The sequence below is a fragment of the Pelobates fuscus genome, chromosome 1 (genome assembly GCF_036172605.1).
Source record: "Pelobates fuscus isolate aPelFus1 chromosome 1, aPelFus1.pri, whole genome shotgun sequence".
Lineage (NCBI taxonomy): Eukaryota > Metazoa > Chordata > Amphibia > Anura > Pelobatidae > Pelobates > Pelobates fuscus.
In genome coordinates, this window is record NC_086317.1 from 390,127,818 (window position 1) to 390,135,433 (window position 7,616).

Below are 7,616 nucleotides of genomic sequence, written 5' to 3' on the forward strand. Positions count from 1 at the left end.
AAATCAAGCTTTCTCGCCTCTTGCCAATCTTTGGATTACCGAAGCCCACCGAAGGGCAGGCTATTTCAGCTGCTGTCCATTCTCAGAATACTCTTGCGACCTGTTTTCTTCTCTCCAAGTTTAACCCCTTAAGGACACATGACATGTGTGACATGTCATGATTCCCTTTTATTCCAGAAGTTTGGTCCTTAAGGGGTTAAAGGGTAATCCAGACGTGGACCCCTTGCTCACGGTGCCTAGAGATATCAGCTATGCCTCACTGATGATGCCTAACAAGGCTGAAACGATCGTCTGGGGTTGCTGTATCTCTCGTGCAGAGAGAACTTGCTGGCATTTCGGATCTGGACTGCCCGTATGGGTGGGACCAGTCTGATATGCTTCAGATATGTTCTCTCTGTAATGGCACAAGATGAGCAAAAACCAGCTTGAGTTCTGAGCGGGGACCCACTGAAGGGCAGGCTATTTCAGCTGCTGTCCGTTCTCAGAATACTCTTGCAACCTGTTTTTTTTTCAATCTTTGGATTAACCTAGCAGGAGCCTGGCATACCTCACAAAATACTCTGTACTAAGGTCCACATTCCAAGTTCTTTTTATTGTTAGCCCCCCTAATAAAAGGTTTTTACATGGAAGTTGAACTTATCGTGCAAGGAAATGGTCTCCCTCTTGCTTTCCCCGAGGCCAGTCGATGTTCTCTGTACAAGAGAGGACACGGACAGCCTGACTTTCAAATTGAATTGACAGTCATCCGTCAAAGGAACCTGGAAGTATTCCCCATCCATAAACCTCACTTAACTAGTAAATCAATGAAATGTAGGAACATTTAACAAATGGTTCTGCGAGCAACTAATATCTTATCCAAAGAATCTGAGTGGTTGCAGTTTTTGTGACCCTCATTCATTGGGCAACAAATAAAATACAAAACAGGTTGCGCCAAAAGGTGTAACATTATAGAATAATATCAAGTCCAAATATCACAATCCCAGCGGTTTCTGGATTCTTGGAAAATGTTGGTTCTTAGTGAAGGTGCTTGCAAATATATGTAGTGGGACACACTATGACAAATAGTGCAGACGGTTTTGGCAAAAATTATGACAGTATGAGGTAGCACTCACATGTTATGGAGCTGAAACTACCTCTAAGATTGCTTGCAGCGGTACTATCCCCATTGAGGCGAATATCTCAATGTGCAGGTAGGTATATGAAAGAATAAGAAAATATCAATAGTGCTTTTTATGTAAAAATAAATGTTGCAGTACAAAAAATTATACAGTTTTTACAGTTGAAAGCCTTTATTGGTGAAACGCATTGTGTAATATTGTAACATTTGTCTGTCTTTTACGCATTAAAGTATTTGGTTTTAATTGACTTTGTGATAGACCATTCATTACACCTTTTATGCAATTTTTTTTTATATTTTTATTTCTTAGTCTTTTCATATTACAATTAGCAAAATACATACAGTTCCTCTAAAACCGATCTATATATCAATGGATAGGTTTCCATTTAAAAAAAAAAAAGCAACATTACTAATATAAACCAAATTTGGATAACCATATCCATAAATAACATAAGTAACAGGATAGAGGTATAGTAAAAACATGATTCATACCATACACACACCATCCGGAGGAACCAAGCCTGTACTATCCGATTATTCCTATTCTTCATTAATAGGTACAGTATTGCTGGTGTTCTTCCAGGATCAAACACACTGCGGGGCAGTCCAGATACTCTATATTATAAATTTGTCATTATTGGCAATAAACTTGTCAACTATTGTTTGCCATTTACTAGATTTCTTCAGACCAACAGAGTTACCTTGGATTATTCCCATTTTACATTTTACATTGGTATATTGCTTGTTTTTTAATTTCACTCCACTCTAGTGCTTTATTACTTTCCAGTATCTGGCTAAAACTATCTTAACTGCCATTAAAATGTGTTCTCAGCATACATTTCTCAGTAGGCATAGAAAGCCATCCCAGATGTAACAAAAAACTTTGTGGAGTAAAGGGTATATATATCTGACACGTATTATAAATCTGATGGTAAACCTTTTATGCAATTTTTAATTTGATTTGTTCCTGGGACACAAGTCAGATCCTGACACCTATTTACCAACATATCCCTGGTCGGATTATACCATCCGTGTGCAGATATTTGAGCGACTTAATGCTCTATCAAATGTGAGTATAATACATATTTGTACTGCATCACATATTTTAGTGAGCACTTTTGGATATTTTCTTCTGCTTTCATATACCTACCTGCACATCAAGATATTTGCATCATAAATTATACCCATCAGTAGGGATTGTACCCCGGCAAGCAATATTACTTAGATCTAGTTTAAGCTCCATAAAATGAGTGCTACCTCATACTACTGTGGAGTCCTATTTTTCTGCCAAAATGGTCTGTACTATCTGTCATTTTATGTCTCCTACATATATGTGCAAGCACCTTAACCAAGAATCCAGAAACTGCCGGGACTGTGAAATTGAACTTGTTTTTTTTTTTTTTATTCTATCGTTTTTACACCTTTTTTGATGCAATTCATTTTGTATTTTATGCTGTCTATTTTTAGTTTGAGGGTATCCCCTATACCCAGTGTTTGCTGCCTAAGTCGAGTCAGTTGTTTCCTTAGCGTTTATCCATTTTTGTGTTTTCCATTCGGTAACAAATACATATTAACCCCTTAAGGACCAAACTTCTGGAATAAAAGGGAATCGTGACATGTCATGTGTCCTTAAGGGGTTAAACAAAGGCAGACTCCCCTGGCAAGATACTCTACAGGAGCCACTGATCCTGACTTGGGGAGGGGAGGGATTTGAGGTTGAACCTATCACAAAACCATTTCCAACAGTGGTTTGCAATTAGTAGTTTACAGCCAATTGCAGTACCTCTCAAAACCTTGTATGAGTGAAAATACACAATAAGCGGATGGCAGGTTCTATCTGTTTACAAACCACTTAGTTCGGTCTTGTGAAATTTGCAGTAATCTCCAGCTGCCAGTGTATATCCTCCATTCTTTCTCCTAGAGTAGGAATGGCCTTGCATCCAAGCTGTTCATTTTCTCACAGCAAAATGTAAGAAATTATTTAACTTGAGAAGCATGGATGCAGCTACTTAATATGGAAAATTTGCATTTGGTTTTAATCCACTCTCAGTAGGGAGACAGGCTGCGAGTATATTAAAGTCCATGAACCACTTTGCACCACACTATATGTTAGTGCAGAGTGCCCCTTTAAGAAATCAGCCAGCATGTTACAGAGCTTTAAAAGGCATAGAACTAAAAAAAAAACACAATTCAAATTTCCAGGTTAATCATGGCAGCATCACTTATGGGTAGCTCCACCCTCAGGACCAGGACAGGTTACAGAGTTCAAATGAGACCAAGTATATAAAGTCACCCTCCTCCCTTCACACAGCAGTCTTATATGTCCTCAGACAGTAATTTTGTAATTTAAAATTATTGTATTTTTTGGCCACTTGCCCATGTGCACCATGGGTCTACCACACAAAGTTCAGCCTCTCTTTGTCTGAAGATCCCAGTAAATAGCCTGTTTAGAATGGGAGTAACTGGGATAGGTTCAAATTTAGTTATTTGAACTACTTCAAGGGAATCTTCAATTATTCCTCCTTTACTGTGGATATTTATACAGCATGCAACAAAGGTCATACGTTAAGGGCATATATATTGTAAGTCCCTATCTATCCCTATCTGCTTAATTTCAAGGAGATTGCTATTGAGCTAAAGCCTCAAGAGGTTGATATAAGCATTTTGTGTAAATTAGTCTCTTTTCTACCGAATGCATTAGGTTTCTAACCTGAGTTATGTGCTCCTTTCAATATGTTCCTCTAGTTGTTTACCAGCTTCTTTCATGGTAATTTATATAGCAGTTCGTGCCAGGAGGAAAAGACTGAATGTCTGGAATTGGATAGATATTTTGAAGACTTGAAACCATCAAGGTCTTCATTTCGAGGCCATAATTCTATCAAGAATATAATACTGGAAGAATGGAGAAAACCAGAAAACAAGGTTACCTTAAAGAATAAGGCTTCTAGAATTTATCCGGTCTCATCGTAAGACTCCAAAGGCTGGCACTCCATTGCAAAAATAGATGCAGCAGTAATATGGATGGCACTCTCCCTATAGACTTGCTAGCATATATCCGTGAACCAATGGAGAAAAGAATGGATGCAGACCTTAATAAGGCATATTCAACCCTAGGATCAGCGCTCCATCCTTCTATTGCATTAATAACTTTATCTAGATCCCTGAACGTGTGGATAGATAATATTGAAGATTACATTTCCAGTGGAGTAAGAAGGGAAATACTTATAGAAAATCTTAAAGACTTCAAAATCGCTGCAGATTTCTTTTCAGAAGCCTCCCTGGGTATTATGAGAATGTTGGCAAGAAGCATGGCTTTATCTGTGGCTTCTAGAAGGGCTCTCTGGCTCAACGCCTGGGGAGCAGATTATGCATCTAAGTCATCTTCATGTTCTCTTCCTTTTCAAGGAGAATTGCTATTTGGGAAGGTCTTAGATGAGGCTATACAAAAATCGGATGATAGCAAGCATTTCTTCCCCAGTAGAAAAGACTTCTGATTTATTCTTCATCAAAAGAGAGACGCTATAAAGACCAGTCATTTCGTGAACGCAAAGCATATAGACCAGGGAGGGAGTATAATAGATATTCCACTTGGAGCAATTCAATTATCAATCCACATCCTCCTCTGCAGCTAAAGCCTCAAGAGGAAGAGGACAACGCACGTCATCAAAAAATTTATGAAGGTGTGCAGGTCCAAGAAGGGGTTATTGGAGAAAGACTTCAATTCTTTTACCCCACCTGGACCAAAATATTACAGACTCCTGGACCTTAAAAATAATAAAAGAAGGTTACAAACTGGAATTTGCAGAGTTTCCAATATCAGATATTTTCAAAGAGTCAAAGGTCTTGACTCCTACAAAGAAAGAGGCTATACTACTAATTATCTCAAAGCTTTTAGACCAAAGGGTTATAGAAGAAGTTCCTTCAAGAGAAAGATTCAAAGGACGATGAGAATATTTCTGGCCCCAAAACCAAACAACAAGTGGAGACTCATAATAGACCTAAAAGAAATAAATCTGGAACTCAAAAAGTTGTCTTTCAAAATGGAATCAATTTCTTCAATTATTCCACAATTATGAAGATTGGATCACCTCAATAGATCTCAGGGATGCCGACTATCAGATTCCAGTGCATGCACTACACTACAAATTCCTGAGATTTTTCATCTTTGGCAGGCATTACCAATTCAGAGTTCTTCCCTTTGATCTGACCTTGGCCCTCAGAACTTTCTCAAAGGTCCTGGTGACCCTGATAGCCTTATTAAGAACTCAAGGTTTGAGGATTTTTCATTCTCTAGACAATACCATAGCAGACTATCTGAGCAGAGAAGTTATTCAACCAGGAGAATGGAGCCTACACCCAGAGGTATTCAGATTGATCACCCCAAGTGGGGCATACCCCAAATCGACCTAATGGCATACAGAAAGAATGCATAAGTACGGGAATTTTTCTCCCTGAATCCAGATCCTCTGTCAGCAGGTCAGGATGCCCTAGCCCAACGGGCTTCGATCTGGGGTATATGTTCCCTCCCCTATCCAATAATTCCTCACCTGTTGAAGAAAGGAAAAAGATCATTGCCTGTATCCCCATATGGCCAAGTAGACCCTGGTATCCCCTCTTACTCAAGATGGCCATATCCAAACTTTGGAGACGTCCCCCCCAGGAAGGACATTCTAATCCAAGGCCCAGTACTTCATCCAAACCCATCTCAATGGAATCTGGGAGCATGGCTTTTGAACGATCATCTCTACTAAAACAGGGCCTATCAGATAAAGTTGTTGATACTCTCTTAAAATCCAGAAAAAAAATCTACTACCCGTTATTAATAAATCTGGGAAACCTTCGAGTCATGGGCTGGTTCAGTTTCCATTGACTGTATAAATCCATCACACATTCAGATTCTGGAATTTTTACAATCGGGGCTGGATAAAGGACTTAGTTCAAGTACTCCCAAGGTCCAATCTTCAGCCTTATCTGCGCTCCACAATACATCCTGTATTTCACACCCACTTATTTTAGGATTCTTCAAGGCAGCTATAAGAATTAATCCCCCAGCAAGAAATACCGCTCCTCCTTTGGATCTTCCTCTAGTTCTTCAAGTGTTAACGGAACCACCATATGCCTCTCTCTCACAGATCTCTGTACAACATCGTACCTACAAAACTGTGTTTCTGGTTGCAATTACAACCGCTAAATGTATTTCAGAACTCCAAGCCTTTTCATCTCAAGACTCCCATACTGTAATCTTCCACAACAGAGTTGTTCTTTAACCAGTTCAAAAGTTCCTTCCTAAAGTGGTGTCTAATTTCCACATGGTTCAAAATATAGTTTTACCATCCTTAATTACGAATCCTCAAACTCCGGAGGAAGTGAAGCTCCATGAACTGTATATTTGAGAGTATTTAATCAAATATTTGGAAACTACTAAAGACTTTAAGAAGTCAGAAAAACTTTTCCTAATGGTTCCAGGAAAGGAGATGTAGCCTCTTCTTCAACACTTAGATGTTGGATAACAGCAGTTAGAGCAGAGGCATACCGAAAGTATGATAAAACTCCACTGGATCAGAGCTCATTCTACAAGATCTCTTTCTACAACTTGGGCAAATTGGGCAGAGGTGCCTCCAGATGATATCTGCAAGGCAGTTGCTTAGTCCTCTCCAGGGACATTTATTAAACACTACAAGTTGGATCTGACCTCTTCCTCTACTAAATTTATGTAGAGGTGTTCTGTCTTCTGTTCACAGTTTATAATAAATCACTTTGGTGCTGCAAACAAAACTGTAAAAAAAAAATTATCCCACCCTTCTTAAATTAGCTTAGGTATTACCCATAAGTGATGCTGCCATGATTAGCCATGAATAAGGAAAATTTAAACCATACTTAATGTAATTTCCTTATCCTCGTGAAAATTTTATTTGGAACTCATCTGCAGGTGAACAAATAAATTTGAAGCTATCATTTGAAGAAAATACAATTTATTTAAATAAAGAAATTTAACTTTGGCAGACTTCTGCAGCAATAAGGTTTTGCAATAATAATGCACAAAGTATTGTAATCTTGTTTCAAAATTGCATCACAACAGCGGCATCACTGGGGGGGAGAAGGGGCCATACCCCCCCCCCCCCCTACATTATGAAGTGCCCCCCCCACCCTCCCCTATTGAAATTGAAGTTGGGAGCACTGTGTCTCCCTACACAAGCTGCAGCAGCACTGTCACTGGTGGAACTGTGTTCCTCCCTTTTTCCATGTGCTGCTAGAGGGGGCACTGTGCTGGGAGGACTTCCTACTGGGTCATAGAGAGCAGCACAGGGGAGAGACAGGGAGAGGAAGCTCAGCTCTGCACAAAGGCATCCAGGCAGCTGCTGGTAAGTGTGAGTCAGTGTGTGTGGTTCAGTCTCTGTGTGGGGGGAGGGGGGAGAGAAGGTCAGTCTGTATATGGGTCATTCTGTTTGTGTTGAGGTCAATTTGTGTGTATGGGTCAGTCTGTGTGGGGGGGTCAGTC